This window comes from Nyctereutes procyonoides, unplaced genomic scaffold (assembly GCF_905146905.1).
Source record: "Nyctereutes procyonoides isolate TBG_1078 unplaced genomic scaffold, NYPRO_anot_genome, whole genome shotgun sequence".
Lineage (NCBI taxonomy): Eukaryota > Metazoa > Chordata > Mammalia > Carnivora > Canidae > Nyctereutes > Nyctereutes procyonoides.
The window spans coordinates 15,210,761-15,231,993 of record NW_026575035.1 but is presented as its reverse complement, the minus strand read 5'-3'; positions in this window follow the sequence as shown (position 1 = coordinate 15,231,993).

The following is a 21,233-nucleotide window of genomic DNA, read 5'->3' as shown; positions in this document are numbered from 1 at the left end:
TACTTGATGGGTCCTCATTTTTTTTCTATAAACAATAGTCTTTGAAATTGAGATCTATAATCGTGCTAGAAAGCCTTTAATTTAAAGTAGACTAGTAAAGAATAAAAAGAAAAAAAACTCTGGTGATAATTAAAGGATTCAGGCATATCAAGAGAATCCTTCTACAATACTCACATTTTCTGAAATAAATCTGTATTCACAGAGTTGCTCCAAAGTATTTCAGTATTTAATTTCATTTTAAATTACTGAACAAAGAATTTTTGGCCAGTAGAAACCTAGCCACATAGCCACAGCAAAATAATAGTTAAATATGAATATGAAAAACACATGCAGGACACAATCATCTTCTTAACCTTTCTTTCTGGCAGAAGTAGCACCTAGGATGGAGCCTAAAAGTCCAGATACTCACTTTTTCTATTTTCCCTGTAGTTAGGGCCTGGCTATGTGGCCCATTCTGGCCCAAAGGACCTGCAAGGGAGGTCTGCTGAGTGAGGGGGTTGGGGATAGAGTGCAGAGTTCCGAGAGAAGTTTAGCTCCATATTTGACATTGCTGTGAAGATGTGATATAAATTTGAATCAGTGGCAACATCACTGTCACACGAAGGATGGTGGACCTGAAGGATGGTGAGAGACTTAGTCCTTTCTGTTTAGTGAGCCACAGAGCCACTCCACCACCTGCTTCTTATTATGCAGAGTAATACATCCTTCCTGCTTAAGTCCCTTGAAGTTCAGATATTTCTTACGCTAGGTAGCCAAGGTAGCCTACCTACTAATTAATCAAAATATGCAGGCAGGCCAGTTATCAAAATGTCAAATTCTAACAACCAATAACATCTTATTTTCTGTTACTGTATTTTTGTCTCAAGATAAGCAGTGATTTCTACTTATCTTGGATTAAATATTTAATGTAGTTAAAGTGGTTATAGACACAAAACTAAGTAGTAGTGTGATAAATAGGTTTATCATGGCTCCTTTTAGGACATAGTTATTAGAATAGATTAGGATTTCCCAAAGTATTTCTTGGAAGATTAGTTCCTAAAGATGCTCCCAAAGAAAGCTGGCTTCATGGCCATGCATGTTTAGGAAATGTTTCTTATTATACCTGTTATAAAGTTTCCAGTACATAATAACATGAAAGATATTGAGAAGCTCAACAGTTAAAAACAAACAGTGGCACCTGGGTGGCTCAGTTGTTGAGCATCTGCCTTCAGCTCAGGGCATAGTTCTGTGGTACCAGGATCAAGTCCCACCCACATCAGGCTCTCCCTCAGGGACCTGCTTTTCCCTCTGCCTATGTCTCTGCCTCTCTCTTTCTGTGTCTCTCATGAACAAATAAATAAAATATTTAAAAAAAACAAACAAACAAATCAATTTTATTTGCATGATAATTTCTCCAAATTTTTCAGACCCCCAAATCCTGGCTAATAGCATTTACCTATTTCCAATATTCTACAATTAGAGACACTCACTAGTTGTGTTTGCTAGTTGTACTATTGCTGCAGGACACAAGGTCCATGCAACACATCACTGATCTACTGAAAGGTTTTTGAGGGCAGATTTTGAACAAGTGGATGCCTCATAATGTTTACTACCAACACACAAATATATATGTACACTTTTCTCCCAGATTTTGGCCTCCTAAATCTTTTGTTATATCTAGATATAAGAATGTAGGAAGTCACAGATGGATCAGGTTCCACTGATGAATAGACTACTTTGGAAAGGTCCTTCTCACACTTGTAATCATCTAGGTTCTGTCCCTAACACAATAATTTGTAAATTGTGCCCATCATTTTTTTTTTTAGCTCTGAATTCTAGTTCTAGAATATGAGATTTAGTTTTGCTCATCAGCTATCAAATTGGGGGTAGTCTCTCCAGCTCTCTGGATCTCAGTTTTTCTGTCTCTGTAAAACCAAACTTTGATGTTCAACATTCATTATCCGGCATTGTCAAATTTTTCAGTTTGTGGCTACTTCATTCAGCTGATTAATTTGCACTTCCAATGATGCCAAGTTTGAGAATTAAGTTCAGTTTATCAGCTGGCAAAAAAGTTAAAGACATTTTAAGGATAAACTTTTTCTGTCCTTTTATAAGACAAATTCTAACAAATTTCTTAGTAATGACATGCTAAATGGGTGCTTGAAAAATACTGAAACAGAATGTAAATACTTCCAAATGTGGTTTTCTTTAGAAGTAAATAGATTAATGGATACAGAATTTCAGTTTGGGAAGATAATGAAGTCCTAGAGATGGATGGTGGGGATGGTTGCACAGCAATGTGAATGTACTTAATGCCATTGAACTATACACTTAAAAATGGCTAAAATGGTAAATTTGTATTATGTATACTTTACCAAAATTTAATAAAGTGAGTGGAACATTATGAAAATTATGTTTTCGTCCCCCCAATCTCTTAACATATGAGAAAATGACATAAAATAATTTTCTAAATTCAAAATTTTAGTGTAATTCCTTTAACTAAAAAAAATGGATCCACACTATAATTCATTCAACAAATATTCACTAAGTACTTTAATGAAATGAGGGAGATGCTACCTCAGCACAGAAATAAAATGTGTTTCATTTGTTCCTAACTTGGATTGTTTTACATGAAGACTTTAAAATATCTGATAAGAAATGTAGTCACTAAATCTCAAATAGTGTCTTCATTAGGAATATAGAATAGAGAGTATATTCAACTACACAGACTATAAAGTTAAAAAGGCTTGGGACCCAATATTAATTGTGTAACCCTGACCATGTTATATAACCAAAAACCAGTGGACACCATGAAATCTTCCATGAATGATCTTATAAGATTATATGAGACACCCAACGAAAAGCACAACATTTAGTGTGTTTGATACTTGGCAAATATTTAATAAATATTATTTGTATTATTACTACATTACTGTCTAAATTTTTAAAAATTGTATTGTGGTAAAAACACAACATATCTACCGTCTTAACAGATTTTTTTTAGTGTGTAATACAATATCGTTAACTATAGGCACATGTTGTGCATATCTCCAGAACTTATCCAACTTACATTATTGAAAATTTATACCCACTAATTGGCAACTGTCTTATTTCCCTTTTCTCCTTGTGCCTGAAAACCACCACTTGACTATTTCAGACACGTGATATAAGTTGAATTGTACAGTATTTTTCCTTCGGTAACTAACTTATTTCATTTAGTATAATGTCCTCAAGGTTCATCCATATTGTCACAGATTATAGGATTTCTTTTTTAAAGACTGAATAATTATATATCTATATCTAGCTCACATTCATCCACTGATGGATATTTAGGTTGTTTCCAAATCTTGGCTATTGTGAATAGTGCTATAATGAACATAGGAGAGCTAATATCTCTTAGAGATCCTGATTTTGATTATTTTGGATAAATACTCAGAAGCGGGTTTGCTGGATCATACAGTAATTCTGGTTTTAACTTCCTGAGGAATCTCCATATTGCTTTCTATAGCAGCCACAATACTTGCAATCCCATCAATTTCTCTACATTCTTGCCAATGCTTGTCATGTTTTTCCTTCCAATAGTAACCATCCTAATAGGTCTGAGGTGATATCTCTTTGTAGTTTTGATTTGCATTTTTCTGATGATGAGTGATTTCAGCATCCTTTCATACACTCATTCACCATTTGTATATCTTCTTTGGAGATATGTCTATTCAAGTGCTTTTTAAAACTGTTATTTTTTTAATTGATGTATTGGGTTTTGGTTTTGGCTTTGGTTTTGCTATTGAATTATAGGAGTTCTTTATATATTTTGGAAATTTATCCCTTATCTGATGCATGGTTTGCAAATATTTTCTCCCATTCCATAGGTTGCTTTTTCATTCTGCTGATATTTCCTTTGCTGTACAGAAACTTTTTAGTCTGAAGTAGTTCTTCTTCTCTACTTTGCTTTTGTTGCTTGTGGTTTTGGTGTTACACCCATGAATTCACTTCCAAGACCAATGTCATGAGGATTTTCTTTTATGTTTTCTACTAGGAATTTTAGTTTTGATTCTTACATTTAAGTCTTTTATCCATTTTGAGCCTATTTTTATGTATAATGTCACAAAGACCCCAAATAGCCAAAATGATCTTGAGAAGGATCAAAACTGGATGCATGATAGTTCTTGATTTCAAACTATATTACAAAACTACAGTAATCGAAACAGTGTGACATTAACATAAAGACACACATCCAGACCAATGGAACAGAATAGAGAGCCCAGAATAAATCTTTCTGTGTTTGGTCAAATGATCTTTGATAAAGGTACCAAGACCATACAATGAGGAAAGGACAGTATCTTCAACAAATGATGTTGGGAAAACTGAATATCTACATGCAAAATAAAATTAGATCATTATCTCTTACCATACACAGAGAAAATCAACTCAAAATGGATTAAAGACTTAAACATTAGACATGAAAATGTAAAACCCCTAGAAGAATTAATTGCTTTTTTTTTAAAAAGAAGATTTAATTTATTTATTCATGAGAGAGAGAGAGAGAGACAGACAGACAGACAGACAGACACAGGCAGAGGGAGAAGCAGGCTCCATTCCATGCACGGAGCCTGATCTGGGCTGAAGGCAGAGCTAAACTGCTGAGCCACCTGGGCTGGCCAATTAATTGCTTTAAAAACAATCTATACAGGCCACTGAATGGGCCAGTAGTTGGTTGAGGAAAGGGGTTATATTTATTATTTTTGTCCTTCACAAATCTTAGAAAAGTGCCAATAGCATCATAGGTATTCATATAAAATTAATTGCTAAAGAATTCACAAAAAAAATGATCTGGGTTGAAACTTAACCACTAGGCTACAGTGAAGTAACATCTAGTGAGAATCCTGTAATTCATGCATCTAGTTACATGAAAATTATGGTGATGGTGGTGTTTATTTCTTTTTATATTTAATATACATACTGTCTAGTTCATATCTACAAATATTATATAAATCTGGTATTTGTATCTCATGGTAATTTTCAAAAGAAAATCCCTCAAAACTTCAATTCCAGAGGTGTCTGGGTGGTAAGTTGATTTAACAGTTTAGTCTTGGTTTCCTCTCAGGTCATGATCTCAGCTCCTGGGATGGAGCTTCATGTCAGGCTCCACAGTTAGTAGGGCATCTGCTTGAGAATTCTCTCTCTCTTTAGCCCCTCCCCCTTGCTCTCTCTCTTTCTTTCTCTAAAATAAATCGAAAAAAAAAAAAAAAAAAACCTACTTCAGTTCCAGAGGTTTGTGTTTTTATTCTTTAAGATTTTATTTATTTATTCATGAGAAACACAGAGAGAAAGGCAGAGACAGAGGCAGAGGGAAAAGCAGGCTCCATGCAGGAAGCCCAATATGGGACTCAATCCCAGGATCGCGGGACTACACCCTGAGCCAAAGGCAGATGCTCAACCACTGAGCCACCCAGGCGTCCCATTTCTGAAGGTTTTAATAATGATAATATCAGGTCATCACTTTCACATTATGTGTGAATGTAATTCTCTTTCAAATGCCCAAGAAAATAAATTTACATTGACCCTATAAAAAAGTCATCACTGGCCAAGCCAGCCACTTAAAAGTCACCAGCTATTTTTCAGAGTACCCAGGAGATCTTTAATTAATGTGTTACAATAGTAAACACCAATTAAGAAACAGCTAAAGTGTGGTTTGGAAGTTTTTTCTTGTCTTTGAGAAACTTCAGGATTCCTATAAGATATCATGGTTCTTTCAACATCCACCTCATCACCCTCTCTCCTTGGCTTACACTGCAACAGGAAAATTTATAAAAATGCCCTGGCTTCACTGACAAATATTTAAGACAACAGGAGAATAAGACTATTCAAATTGAGTAGAATAAAAATTGTTAACAAGACCGAGATCCTCAATTACAGGTATAATAAAACAGGTAGCAGCCCTGGCCCTCTCCTGAACTTTTGCCCCCACCCACCACTGGAAATATGTTTTCTGGTTAATTTGTCAGTATTGTCCTCAAACAAAGAGCTCCTTTTTATTGACAGGTGCAGACAAAGCTTGCAAAAGCTACACAAAAAGGACTCAATAAAAAAAGAGAGATGGCCTTGCTGAGAAGGTAGTTCTTTCTGATTTTCTGTAATAGACTTCACTTTGCTATGAAATTAAATTTATAGTATATCTGCTAGACACGGGGACTCCAGCAAAGCTTCGCTATTCCCTGACTTGACATTAAAGCAGGCATTTTCATGGGGAGGCCATTTCAAGCCAAATAACTGGTTATGTGAACCGTTTACAGAAAGCCTTTATTTAAAAAGAAAATAGATAGGCACTGTCATTTCCAGAAACTGTTAGTATACAGGCACACATTCAAATTTTGTTTTCCTTTGAGAATATGCTAAAAAGACAGATGTAACATTAGACAATGGGAAGCTTTCTGGCCTACTACAACACCTCTATGTTTATTATTCTGACTCATAATCTAGCATTTATCAGGTGGCAGGCTGCAAATGGAACAGCAAAATCCTATTTCAATAGTGGGTGATCCCATCATAATAAAAATCTAGCCTGTGATTTCAGCTCTGGAGTGGGTTTTGCATCAGGTGGTGTGGAGTGCTGAACATAATCCATGAAGGGATCTACATCAAGAAAGTACTCACTCCTGAGCCTGGGAAAAACTATCCAACCTACACATATAGTCTTGCGGTAAAATGAGCTGATATTGACATACTGTGTTTTGGGCTTGTACAGTGGCTTCAAATTCCATTAACATAACCAATTTCCATTAATGTAACCAATTTCCAAGTTAAAGAAGAATTAAAAATTCAAACAAATCAGGAAAAAACTTTCAGGGGTCAAGCTGGGGAAAGGTGGGGGGGGGACACTTATCACATACTTGAAATCATGTAATTATCAGATAAAACTTTAGGTCTTTAAAAATCTGAAGTGACAATGTCAGAAGATTAAATCATGCTACAAAATATTAGAAGAATGGGGAAAAGTAGCTTATTAAGGATCATTAACTAAAGTATTCAAAAAGTAGTCAATTCTCTACCTGGTATAGCTCCTTGAGATGATCTGGTTCAACCTCTCATTGATAAAGGGCAAGGCTAAGGCTCAAATGAGTGAGCTCTCCAATAACAAACCTATAGCATGAATCCTCAATTCAATCATCTTTCAACCAGGATATACAGCTTCCAAAACAGAAACAAATCTGGCAATAATAATACTTAGACTCAAACTTTCTAAGAATCTGGAACTTTAATCAAGTTAATTCTTGATATTGTTTCTTAAATAAGTATCTTTTGTTTTGAGGCTTAACATCACCCAAGCACCACACTCTAAACACTCATTCACCTCTATATCATGTGATATACAAGAAAACTAAAACAACAGCATAGAACATAGCCAGCATAACAGCATTAAAGCAATGATTAACATAATTCCTCTAGGCAAGAATTAGGTGAAGAAAAGACAAACAAAAGCCAGCTAAGGCATTGTCTTTGTAGGATTAACCAAGGTGGGTTCCTCACAACAGGAAGAAACTCATTAAGGATCCCCGTTGTTCAGCCTAGAAACTGGGACTGGTAGCATAACTGCATTTGGTGGGAAAAAGGCCAACTCACCTGGCATGCAAGCATAATGGATGGACCTGCTCTTCTGAGAAGAAGCTTTGGGCCAAACTTTGACAGAGACACATGGAATATGGGAGCTGGAAGTTATCTCCATGTGGCTTGGGTTTATTACTTCATTTTACATGTGAGAAAAGAGTTTGCATGGTTTCATTGAGTTCATAGGCCTAAACACTATTTAAATAAAGAACACAGAAACCAATCGAAAGGAAAATTGTGATAAATATTTGATGTGGAAAGAGTATTTCTCTCTGAATAGCTGATCTGAGTTTATGTTCTGTGAGTTCTGAGCTTTGTGTATTTGAATCTCCATTCCTTTTTCTGTAAAATGGGGATAAGATGTTTTCATAAATTTTAAGGATTAAATGATAGATTACATTTGAAAGTATTTTGAAACCATAAATTGATGCACAAACACATGAACTTTATTGCCTAATCCCTTCTGGGAGAATCCATTTTTAAAGTAATATATAATGCTATTTATGGCAAAGATGACAGGGCATAATGAAGGACATAAAACATAAAGCATGTTCATAGCTTTGGAAATACTGTCATTTGGTGTGGCTGCATGAATATCTAGCAAGAAGAATCTACTGCAGAAATTTGCAAATATTTATAGGTACACAGCCTCTCTTGAGTGTTTGATAAACCCTCTGGATGACATTCCCAGGAAAATGCACATAATATACACATAAACAAGACTTTATATAAAATTCCAAGTACTGACCCCACAAAAATCAAGTTAAATACATTGTACAAAGCAAAACTCTATGAAAAGAGAATCATCTGCACAATTTGGAAGTCCTTTCTTTTCTTTTTCTTTTTCTTTTTTTTATAAGGCACTGCACACCATAAACCAAACAGCATTCTAAAAGTCATGTTGAATTCAGGTCCCAAATATTAAGTCACCTCCATCTATTTAAAATGAAAGGAATAATGGAATGTATATGATGATTCCAGATCAATTTAACATGGAAAACAAAATTAATAAAACAGACAATATAAATCCTTGTAAACTTCTGAACTAGAAATAATAGATCAAAGAATAAAGAGAAGTAATTGTAATTAAAAGAAATCAATGTAACTAGAAGCATTTTGAAAATTCTAAGACACTGAGCATGTGTGATGCATTAATTAATTTTAATACAAGTTAAAACTTGGAAATGTCTTCTATTGAATACACAAACATCATTACTGACTTAATTCTGAGACCCAATGAATCACGTTACTGTTTACAAATTACATTTATACATTCAAATATGTATTCTGATTTGTGCATGGATAATTCATGATTGACTGAACCTTTACTACTTATTTCTATCCAAAACCACCTTGTAGCCGAGTCCTAATTATTGCCATACTTACTGTAACTGAATGCTTCAGAACAGCCACCTCACATAAGAAGGCAATTTGTAAGATCTCTTCAACCTTTACTTGAAGAGTCTTTTATTATGATGATAAAGGGCCTGAAAACCACATCATATGATGAACAGCTCAAAGAACTCTACTCACATAATGCTATTGTGAATCCCTCTATTAGCACTTCTTCCTCTACTCTAATTATTTGTTTATATGTCTGTCTCCCCATCTAGACTGTGAGATTTTCCAGAAAAGGGGTTGTGTTTTATTCATTTTTGTATCCATATGTCTGAACATACAACCTAATATATGTTGGCACTCAATAAATCTTATAACAGAAGGAAGAAATTTAGTCAAATAGTAGATTAGTTACAAGGAGGCAGATTTGACTCAACATGGAGCAGAAAACTAAGATTTTGTTGTGTCATAAGAGTAGTAGTTGAGCAAATTCTGTCTTTGATCAGTAGCTACATAACAAAGAAGGTATAAATAGGAAGCCCTAGTTTAGGTACAGGGTTATGTGAGAAAACTACTGGAATGGACAACACTAAAGCTTTGTCATTTTTGCAAACACTGTTTGTTGACAGTGTATTACATTTCCCTCCCTGCCATTCATGCTGAAATTTTCTAAATGTGTTTTTTTTACCCATTATTCTTTACATTTTCCCAAACTGTTTATTCTTCCACAAAAGAAAAAGGATAGAAGGGCAAAACATTCCAGAACTACCTAAAAATAAAATTGTAGCAATAGAGTACATATCAGACTATGAAAAATGAACAACTGTTAAGTATATAATTGTGAAAAAAAATTGTTGCCCTCAGTGTCTGAATTTGATTTCTTGATCATATGAGCAACTTAAATGAGCTTAATAACCATTTAAAAACCTAAACAGATAGAAATCTATAGTTTGCAAGCTTGACTTTTTTAGGACAATTGTCTTCTAAAAAGGATTTTCTAAACCGTGTCCTTCATTCATCATACTCAGCAAAGAATTAGAAGCTTTGAGAAGTTTAGATAAATGAAACATTACATCACTGGGGTAGTGCATAAAACACTGAACTAGAAGCTGAAAGACATACTTTCCAATAAAAAAAAAATCTTGTCCACTTGGATTCTAAAGTAGACATACTCTAAACTTAGAGAGATCTTTCCACTTCAATTCTTGGTATATGAATAGAGAAATAGAGCAATTTAAGTCTAGAGCAGGGTGAAAAAACGATGGCCTAAATAAAAGCATACATTTTAAAACGAAGTTGGAGGGCAAAATAAATACCTTGTTTCAAAAAGCAGATTCCAAAAACTCCAAACAAAAGGATGTGCACAACATGTTTTTGACTCTCTACGGTGAGAAGAGTAATGGCTAAGGGATTATCACATGAAGAACTAGAATAAGAGCAGTGAAGCAGAAGTGTCCTGCAGATGTGTGGGTCAGTTTCAAGATGTAAATTTTTAAAAGATTTTATTTATTCATGAGAGAGAGAGAGAGAGAGAGAGAGAGAGAAAGCATGAGAGAGAGAATAAGAGAGAGAGCATGAGCCCAGGGAGGGGGAGAGGGAGGAGGAGAAGCAAACTCCCCACTGAGCAGAGAGCCTGGTGCAAGGCTCAATCCCAGGACCTTGAAATTATGACCTGAGTGGAAGGTAGATGCTTAACCAACTGAGCCACCCAGGAGTCACCCAAGAGGTGAATTAAAACATAGAGGACCAGATTGACACAGTCTGAGTCAGATCTAGAAGCCTGGAGGTAAGCTAGCTTTACATAAGGACACACTTGTAAATAATGCTCTCTATCTTGTTTCCTACAGCAAGCTAGAAAGATGTTGAGCACAGGCTGTTTCAGGCCTATCAGTGAATTCTACTCTTCACCAAAAGGGAAGGGAAGATGCCATGGTCAACTCAAATGTTGATATATGCTATAGGCTCCACACTTGGGCAGGGAAGAGTAGAGTGTCTCCTTTCCTGTTGATTTTGGACTCTGGAGGTAGCTGGTGAGGTGTAAATTGGTACTAAAAAAGATCTCAGATTCACAATCAGTCAGAGATAATATTCAAAATACTCAACGGCTATAACAGCACAAGCATGTACCAATTAGAACAGAAACTCCAAAATCAGGATACTACCTATGAAAAACAATACCAGGGTACAGTGCATACCTCTTGAATATCAGTCCTATAATCAATTCCTGAACACAGCTCTTAGGATGAAAAGGGCCTCCCTTACTTTGACTCAGTCTCTCACCATCAAAAAGCTTATCATATCCTGGATTTATTTTATATTTCCAGAGTCCCCCTGAAGTTTATTTTATCCTTTTTTAGAGAAGGGAATAAGGCAGATCCTAAATGGTAGGTGGAAAACATGATATTATTTGCCCCAAGTTCTGGAAACATTTAAAATTATATATAAGATAGGAAAACAAATATGAAAAACAGTAAATGTAACACAAAGAGGAAGATAGAAGCTTTATCAGATTAGCCTGTGGAAGTGAAGGAAGCAAATTGACAGTTATTTGTTTGCTTGTTTGATTGGTCTGTTTTTCTCACTGGACTGGCCTTTAAAGTTAATGAACGTGTAAGAAGAATTGTATCTATTTTGCTTAAGAAGCATTGTACCCCTAGTGCTTGAAACATAGTAAAAGCTCAATAAAATTTTTTATCCTCTCAGCTTTTAGCCAGTAAATACACACACACACATACACACATACCACATTTTGAAGAATTTCAATTTCTGGCAGTATGACAATTTAAATAATTTGTTTAACCCTTATCCTGGAAAAAAATAATAATAAATTCTGAATAAAACATAGTTTAAACATTTGTTGAATGCATTGACGAGTTAGTAAGAAAATAAGGCATAATCAGATGTAAAAATTAAGTGAAAGCAGGGAGCCTACAGAATGAAGACAGTACCCACAAATAACTAGTAAAAGAAAAAGTAAATTTTCTCTGAATAAATTAACCTTCAATGCAGGTTTCAAAGAATTCTCATCACATCAAGGAATATGAGTATTTGAGTTAAAAAAATCATAATAATTACAAATACACAAGGAAACAAAGCATCAAAAGAGAAAGGCAGCAGGAAGAAGAGAGAGAAAACAGAATTATAAATATAAATACCTTAAAATTTGGAGTTGTTAGACAAAAAAATAAACATAAAAACAAAAATCAAGTCCTAGAAATAAAAGTTTATCAATTAAAATTAGAAACTCAGTGGAAAGTTATAATAACAAATTAGACAGGCAGAGAGGGGAATATTTCTTGGAATATGGAGCTGAAAATACTAGAATGTACCACAGAGAAATTTTGAGATAAAGAATATAAAATAAAAGAGTCAGGGAGGATAAATAGACAGGTCTTAAATACTTCATGCACTTAAGGAGATAAGAAAGGGGATGCGGGAGAAGTAATATTTGAACAGATAATGGCAGAACATTTTCCAAAGCTGGAAAGACACCAGATTACAGACACAGGAAATCTAACAAATTCCAAACAGTTCATTTGATAAGAAACTCAGTTCTAGACAAGGAAAATGCTAAAGCAAAAATAAGATTTAACAATAGTCAGAGAATGATGATAGATTGCCTTCAAAGGAATAAGAATTGAACTGAAAATTGATAGACAGAAGTCAGTATAACAATATGGTAGCCAGAATTCTAATATTCTTTGTCCCAGGTAGACACATATCTTCTCCCAACTAATCAAACATTGAGGTGAAATGTAACTTACATTTTGCAAATGTGACTCAGATCATAAATTAATTGACCTTAAGATAGGAAAATTATCTAATATCTGCCTCACCTAGTAATATGAACATTTTAAATTTGGTATAGAGATCAGAGAGAGGAGAATTTAAAGATTTGAAGCAAGGGACACCATATAGCTGGTTATAGGTAGAGGTAGCCACTTGGACTGGGGGCAGCCTCTAATCAGTGAGAGCAGCCCCCAGCAGCTTACAAAGAATCAGAAAGAACCTCAGTTCTACAACCACAAGCAACTGAATTATGCCAATAACAAAAAGAAGCTTGGAAGCAGAATTTTCCCCAGTGTCCAAAAGAAGTCAGACTGGTCTGTACATTGATTTCAGTTTTACACATCTGACTGACCATGCCAGACTTCTGACCTACAGAATAGGACTTAACAAATGATTATTGTCTAAGCTGCTATGTTTGTGGTAATTTGTTACACAGCAATAGAAAACTAATACAGATGATACTTAAATGTACTGCAGCAAAATTACTGTAAACCTAAAATTCTGAATCCAGCAAAAATATATTTCCAAAATTAGGGCCAAAGAGTCACTTTTATTTTTTTTTTAATTTTACTTATTTATTTATTTATGATAGTCACAGAGAGAGAGAGAGAGGCAGAGACACAGGCAGAGGGAGAAGCAGGCTCCATGCACCGGGAGCCCGATGTGGGAATCAATCCCAGGTCTCCAGGATCGCGCCCTGGGCCAAAGGCAGGCGCCAAACCGCTGCGCCACCCAGGGAGTCACTTTTAAACAGGAAAAGATATCCCTGAAAGAGTTTTTAATGAACACACTCTTGCTAATAAAAATTATAAAAGATACATTTTTCATATATTGATAGAAAAGGACACAAACACTGATACGTGATATAAGATAATATAAAAAACAAAGTAATAAATTTGCAAATATATTTAACCTGACATTGACTGTAGAAAATAAAACAAAATTAAAAATTATAGAATTAAAATATATAACATTAATATATAATTCAGAAAAATGATGATAACAGTTAAGCCAGTATTTTTATAATTTGATTTAAAAAGAAATCAAGGAAGACAAAAAAACCATGATAAACTCTTAATGACAGAGAACAAACTGAGGGTTGAGGAGGGGAGGTGGGTGGGTGGGTAGAGTAAATGGGTGATGGGCATTAAGGAGGGCACATTATGTGATATGCACTGAGTGTTACATGAAACTGATGAATTATTAAATTATATATCTGAAACTAATGATGCACTATATGTTGGCCAATTGAATTTAAATTTTAAAAAATGTAAAAATATAAATTAAAAAAATAATAAATGTAAAATTTCTAGGAGAATACCTAAAAAATAAAAACAATATATAAATTAGAACCAATATTAGAGAAGAAATTTTAGATGAGAAAACTATAATAAACTTAAAAGGAGGCAAAATAAGAGGGAAACATATAGGAAGATCAAATTGAAAGCAAAAAATGATAGAAATAAAACCAAATAAATTAAACCAAAAAAAAAACAAACAAACAAACTAAATATCTTGGTTAAAGGCTGAAGATGGGGCTCAATCACTGAACCCTGAGATCATGACCTGAGATGAAATGAAGAGTCAGACACTTAACCAACCAAGCCCCCCAGGTGCCCCAAGAAACACACTTCTAATTAATCAATGGATCAAATAAACAAATGAAAATTTAGAAGTTATTTAATAATGAAAATCTGTGGGATACTACTAAAATGGTACCTCAGGGCACAGCTATACTTTCAAATATTTATAGAGAAAACTGAAAGTAAATGAGCTAAGAATCTCTAGGTTATAGAAAGAAAAAACAAATAAAATCAAAAAATAAAGAAGGAAGAAAATAATGAAGATAAATGCAAAAATAATAAAATGGAAAGCAAGCATACAACAGATTTTTTTAAAAAGGTAATGCATCATTATTATGCTAGGTTTATCCCAGCAATGCAAAGTTATTTAATATTAGATGTCAATTGATTTAGTTCATCATATTAATCAATTAATAGAAATAACATATTAATCTTAATAGTTACAGAAAAAGCATTTGATAAAATTTAACATTCATTTCATGACAAAAACACTTACAAAAAAATACTTGACAATAGAAGAAAATTTCATTAGTTTGATAAGTATTATCTACGCAAAACTTGCATCAAATATCATACTTACTAGTAAAACTTGAGTGGTAAAGATCAAGAACACGTAATGCTTAATCCTTTGCCACTTCTATCCAACAACATACAGTGCAGTAGGACAAGAAAAGAAACATATAAGAATTAAAAAGGAAGAATCAAGACTGTCTTTTCTTTAACATACAGATGATACACTTCTCAAGATAAATAGAATCAACGGGAAGAATTATCAGCCTCTCTAGATTAATAAAAGAAAACTAAAATACAAAAATCAATTGTGGGACACCTGAGTGACTAAGTCAGTTGAGTATCTGACTCTTGCTTTGGCTCAGGTCGTGACCTCAGGGCCATGGGATTGAGCCCCATTCAGGAGCTCCACCTTCAGCAGAGAGTCTGCTAGAGATTCTCTCCAACTCCTCCCTGTGCCCTTCCCCCACACTCTCTTTCTCAAGTAAAATTTTTATTTATTTATTATTTTTATTTATTTATGATAGTTACACACAGAGAGAGAGAGAGAGGCAGAGACACAGGCAGAGGGAGAAGCAGGCCCCATGCACCGGGAGCCCGACGTGGGATTTGATCCCGGATCTCCAGGATCACGCCCTGGGCCAAAGGCAGGCGTTAAACCGCTGCGCCACCCAGGGATCCCTCAAGTAAAATTTTTAAAAAGTCAATTGCATTTCTGTATGTCAGAATCATACAGTTAGAAAATGTAATCTTAAAAATGCATCAGTTATAATACTATCAAAACTATGAAGTATCAAGAAATACATTTAACAAAATTTATACAATAAATTCTTGGAGAATTTTTAAAAATAGTTTTATATTTTATAAACATTAAAGAAGACTTAAATAATTAGAAAGATATACATCATGCTCATTTATTGGAAGACTGTAATCTAAGGATCTCTTTAAATTGGTTTATAAATTTAATGGTACTTTCAATATTTTTGTTTATTTTTTTATTAAAATAGACCTTTAACTCATATCTCACAGAAAAATCAATTCCAGACACTTAAATGTAAAGACTTAAATGTAATAAACAAGGTAATAAAACTTATAGAAAATAATATAAAAAATAACTATGATCTCACAGTGAAGAGTTTCTTAAATAAGAGGAAAAACCTCAAGCCATAAATGGAATGATCAATCAATTTGACTACATTAAAATTGAGAACTTCTGTCCTCACAACAAGATAAAAATCAACATATAAGCCACAATGTGAGATAAGACTACATAAACAATCCTGGTCAGTCACTAGCAATTCATATGGCACCTTTGGACAAATTTGTAAAGACATTACTTCAATTTTTGGGGAGTATAGTTTCATATACTCTGAGAAACCTTGTAAGGTTATGTCACAATTAGAGCACCACTGCAAAGTGTAAATTGGTAGATCACCCTGGAAAACAATTTTGCACTATTTGGTACAGTCAAAGATATTCATACCTTTAGATTCAGCAATTCTGTTCTTAGGTATAAATCCTTGCACATGAGCATCAAGACACATGTTCCAGAATGTTCATTGCAACACAAATTATAATACAAATAACTAAAAATTGAAAAATAATGTCATTTGGCAGTCTGCAAATTAGATGCTGCAAAGTAACGTGCTTCTATGTGGGCAAGGTTTTAGAAGACCCACTGTAGCCCTCCTAACAGGGTGACAGGTCCATGGGACCAAAGGAATACATCAAGCTAGAGAATTTACTCCACCTCTGTATCATGTTCAAGGGAATTGGCACTCCACAATATCCCCATGCCTGCTTGCATGGCCTGTACTACTATTGGTCTGAATTAAGGCAAACCACACTACTGATAAGCCTGAGGAATGGTCAAAAAGTGGCTGTAGCTGAAGGCCTGGATAATGGGCATGAACAGAGCTTGGAAGTTCAGACTGGTGTGTACACATTCCTGTAGTTGGGACACAGTGAGAGTAATAAGGGGTCAGGCTGTGGGGGACCAAGGGCCAGTCTCCTTGGTGTTCAGAGTAAAGGAGTCTGAAAATTCTAAATTTAAACCTAACCTTCTAGGTTCCTATGAAGGTCTATTTGCCCAGAAAGTAGAACAAAAAGTTTTTTTTTAATTTATTTATGATAGTCACACACACACACAGAGAGAGAGAGAGAGAGAGAGAGAGAGAGGCAGAGACACAGGCAGAGGGAGAAGCAGGCTCCATGCACCGGGAGCCCGATGTGGGATTCGATCCCGGGTCTCCAGGATCGCGCCCTGGGCCAAAGGCAGGCACCAAACCGCTGTGCCACCCAGGGATCCCCAAAAAGTTTTAAAGAAGAGTTTATTAGGGGATCTGTGGGTGGCTCAGTGGTTTAGCACCTGTCTTTGGCCCAGGACACGATCCTGGATCCCCGGGATTGAGTCCCACGTCGGGCTCCTGGCATGGAGCCTGCCTCTCCCTCTGCCTGTGTCTCTGTCTCTGTCTCTCTGTCTCTCTCTATCATAAATAAATAAAATCTTTAAAAAAAAAAGAAGAGTTTATTAGCTTGATTTATAAATTTCAAATATTCAGTCATATAGTATATAGAACTCTATATGTACTCTTTCTCTGGCCATGCAAAGACAGCAACAGGCCTGATGGTAGAAACCAAAAAGACATACTTCAATGGAGAATTATAAATCATTCTGTATGATACAAAATAGTGACCACATTAATGAAATGAATAGAAATAGAGATAATAGAAAAACAATAGTAGAAGTAGTAGTAGAAATAATGGTAACAGCATTATCATCTTGAGAAATCCAAATGCTTTCATCTCTCTGGGTACCTTCCCAAACTTTTTTATCAAAAATGTTGAGATACTAGACATAGCTGAATAATTACATATGAAAATAAGTGCTGTATATTATCTGTTGAGTTTTATTATATATTAGACATTATGTTGAAATATCTTTATATTCAATTTTAAGCTATAAAAAATATAGGCCACTAACTTAAATCAAATATTGTAGAATAGAGTTAAGAAAGAAATTCAGCATCTGTTTCACCATTTTTTATTTTTATTATTTTTTTTAATTTTCAAAGTCTTACGATTTACAAAAATTCTATTTGGCTTAGAAAGGGTGACCATTTCTTTCTATTCAACAACCCCATTACTTTTTGTGGAAGAAGTTTCCTTCTACTATAGTTTTTGATTCAGGGACCTATTTTTTGATAGTCATACAGGATGACTATGTTCAGTGTGAATTTGTTTAACCATCCCCAATGTCCATTCTAAATCTTGGATTATTTGACAGAAAAAAAAAAATCATCCTGCAGAACCATTCTCCAAATTCTAAGAATATGAAAGTCATCACTCAGTCTAAAGGCTTCTTTTTTTTTTAATTTTTTATTTATTTACGATAGTCTACAGAGAGAGAGAGAGGGGGGCAGAGACACAGGCAGAGGGAGAAGCAGGCTCCATGCACTGGGAGCCCGACGTGGGATTCGATCCCGGGTCTCTAGGATCGCGCCCTGGGCCAAAGGCAGGCGCCAAACCACTGCGCCACCCAGGGATCCCCATCACTCAGTCTAAAAGCCATGAGATCCAAGTACAAACAAATGGAAAAATATGGCAAAGGTCCCTGAGCTTCTGTCAAAATAAACTCAAGAGAAAACAAAGGGGGAGTCATCATAGATGTTTTAGCATTGGACAGGATTTATAAAAATCAACTATTCAAAACCCAGTATTCTACATCCACTTATCATCCAGCTTCTCACCTAGAATAGAGGTTTTAATATTCTGGAGACCCACATAAGGAATAGTCCTGACGTGTGCGAGGTGCTCAGTGGTAAATATTTGTTGAATGAATGAATGAGCAAACATATTTTCTTAATGGGTTATCTTGCTGGTTGTTATTTGGCATCCTTTTATTTATTTTAGGGTATCAGCACATTAACTAATGTTTCTTAAAGCTTAGTTTTCTCCCTTAATTCTTAATTCTTTTTTTTTTTTTTTACTTAGAGCACTTTGGTGTGTAAAAAATTTCAGAGAGCTTAAAAAAGTTAAATATCGACCCAAACAGCATAGTCATGCAACCACCACATTTCTCCTTTTTAAATAAACCTAGTACAATTTAATAGATTATGTTTCATTAACAGCATCTTAAATAAATCTCTCTTTTAGAATTACCTTGCTTGATCTCTTGTTCCCAATGGTTTTATTTTGTAGGCCAAATCTGTACCCAGTTTCATGTTGGAAAGACAAATCACAATTTTTAAATACTTTTAATGGAGCAATGTACTAGTGTATCTGGAAGTGGACCACATAACATCTAGTGTGCTTTATTTTTTAATTGCTCTTATTCTGAGCTAAGTGTTCTTCTGAAGTGTTATGCTGTTTGCCAAGAACTGAAGGTGAAGAGGAAAAATAGCAAGAGCCTCCTTGAGCAAGAACAGAAGAGAAAATTAACTAAAAGGGAAATCAAAACTAAGAATTACATAGGGAAAAAAAACAATTATGAAATCATTAGTGTTGCTTTACTATAAGCAACATTAAAAAAAAAAGTGAGTACTTCAAATTTCTGTAAATAAATGCAGAGCAGTATCCTATTCTGGCAGACCCGAAATATGGGGTAAGTAATTAACCTTCAGGTTGTCAGAATTGATACTCAGTCATCATCAGTGTGTCTCCAATGGTATAACCCCCAAAGGAAAACATAATTCTTGTTGCTGTCACTCTCATTTGTGGCCCCAAATCACACAGAGAAAGTTTTTTTCTGCTTCTTTCTCAATGCAGAATGCTGCCTATGAAATTGATTTCTGTAGAATAATAAGCCAGCTGAAATGTCTTCTGAATGATAACATTTCAGAGTCCAGATTTAGGTATCACATCACTGCATATTGAAAATCCAATTCATACATTTTACTGATCAGATGAGACATCTTCTAAATTCTTGTGGTTAGTTGACATATATTCAAAATAGTTATCATGGTATTCTTAGGAATAGCAAACTGATAACTAACCTCCGCATAGAGGAGTTAGGAGTTTTGAGCATTAGCTCTCACCATATGTATTTCACAGCTTCAAATGATTAAAAAAAAAAAAAGAATCCCCAAATTATCCTTATAAACTAGTTCTCCACCCTGGGTATAGAGAGGGTTGAATAAATGAAATCTCACTACTTGCTGGAAATAGATACCAGTTATCTGGGCAAGAAATATAAGATGTTTATGCTGTTTTCTTAATACAATCAGGCTGTGAGATGAACATTTTGCTCTATAGACTTCATGAATTTTTTGGAACTCATTTTCTTCATTTTATAACTTTTTGATCCATTTGTGATCCTTACATATACATGCATAGAAACACAATACTATTAGTTACATTAGGATTACTACTACAATCCTTATGGCTTTGTCTTACCGTTAATATATTCATAGTGATTAAGCTAAAATAAATCAGCACGAAAAAGCTTTACTTCTTAGGACAGATGTGTCTATCTCGCAGAATCAATAATGTATTATTTGTATTTCTAACAGACTTTCTACCTAAATACTGGTTCTACTATCTCTTTTCAAAGAGAACATATAAAAGGTCCGTTTCTTCATTTTTTATTAAAATATTTAAGTTTAGAATTGCTTCCTTTATTAAATTATGTTCCCATTTTAAGACACTTAAGACACAAGGACTCCACCAAAGTATATAGAACCATAATATAAAGTGAAAGTTTAGTAATAAATGCAATATGGAAATTTCTTTAAGATTTAAGATAACAGCCAACATTTAAAATTTTTATTTCTTCTTTGGAAGATAACTAGAGCCATATATTCGATTCAAAAAAATGATTTGAGGGTAAGAAAAGGCTTGTTTTATCTTGCCTAGTAATAGATTTTTTTTCTCTTTTGCTGAATTCTCTGCGTGAATAACAAGAGTGGCAGCCATTTTCTCCCAGCTCAACATCAAAACCCCTTTCATCTGCTGTCTAAATGCAAACAAAGCAAACCTTCCACCAGGCCTTTCTTTCCAGATAAATTAAAACTCTCATGTCCTGGGGCCTAAATCAAGCCTACAGGCCTTCCCTAGATAAATCCGCTCTCAACCTGAAATCTTCTTGCCACACGTGCTCCTTGTAAGATAATTTTGCAGTAGCTAATCAATAATGCAACAGTAAATTGCATTTAAATAAACATTAGCAGCCCCTCTTAATGAATAAAACCTCATCTGCAATTTGTCAAAGTCAGAAATACTGGACTCTTTTGATATTCATTGGAATATTGGAAATTGGAGCTTTGACAGATTTTATGTACATTGCAATTACCATTGTGTGTGTGTGTGTGCACTTAAAAAAGGCTTATTTTTATACATTTTGGACTGAATATAGTGGAATGTACAGCAGGTTTCTAGACTGGAATTCATATGTCTGCTACCACCCTGGTTAAAAATATATCAAGATAATCC